Genomic DNA, 1,125 nt, shown 5'->3' on the forward strand with positions numbered 1-1,125 from the left:
TTTGGTTTTCTTCATTCTTCTTTGCTCTGGATGAGGAGAGACCCATTGTTGCATCTAGATGGCCACTTGCAAGCTTTTAAGATCCTAGTTGCTGCTCTCCAAAGTAAGAGGTGGAACAATGTTTCGTGTAGTATGTTATGCCAATTGAGCTGGATATCCCCTGCAACTATGGTCCCAAGCCCACAGGTCCAACTACTTGCTCCCTCTGGGTAGCTGGCTGTGCCCAAGAAGCGATTACAGACTTGCCCCTTGTCAGCTCTACTATACACTTGGTAATTCTTACAGAATATAAGCAATACATTTGTAGAACCATTGTCTGCTAACTCTATACATGGTTTTGGGCACATTACCCCCTGCATAGACACACCTAATAATTCAGCCTGTCCACCCATCTATCCACCTGTACATCTGTGTTTGCCTTTGCTGACAATGCAGTACTGTAAGTGCAAAAGGGTTCATCTTTGTTATCTGTAGGTACAGACAGACCTCCCATGTATCTCTCTACGTCTTCCTCTTCCTCAATACCAGTGTGTTGATCACTCACATTTGCTACATTGCCCTTCTCTTCATTCAAATATATACTTGTAGCTACCTATCTAACAGTGTTCCCTATCCTCACCTCCCACCCCTGTCAATCAACAAATAAAATCGTCTTCTGTATATAAACCTTTCCTTGACTTTTTACAATAATGGACTAATAAAAAATTTGTCCTTCTGTGATTGACTTATTTCATTCAGCATAGTGTCCTCCAACTTCATCCATGTTATGCAGTGTTCTGAAGATTCTACGTTATTGTTTAAGGTTGGATAATATTTCATTGTGTGTATATACCGTAGTTTGGTTATCCATTCTTCAGTTGATGGGCACTTAGGTTGTTTCCATCTTTTGGATATTGTAAGTAGTGCTGCGATGAACATGGGTGTGCATATGTCTTTTCTTGTCCTGGCTTTCACTTTTTTAGGATATATACCTAGTAATGGAATGCCTGGGTCAAATGGTATTATTAATTCCAAATTTTTAAGGAATCACCATATTGCTTTCTACAGTGGTTGTACCATTTTACAGTCCCATCAGCAGTGTATGAGAGACCCAATCTATTCACATCCTTACAAGTATTTGTTATT

Source organism: Orycteropus afer, unplaced genomic scaffold, assembly GCF_000298275.1.
Source record: "Orycteropus afer afer isolate SDZICR_OR568_19922 unplaced genomic scaffold, OryAfe1.0 scaffold00474, whole genome shotgun sequence".
Lineage (NCBI taxonomy): Eukaryota > Metazoa > Chordata > Mammalia > Tubulidentata > Orycteropodidae > Orycteropus > Orycteropus afer.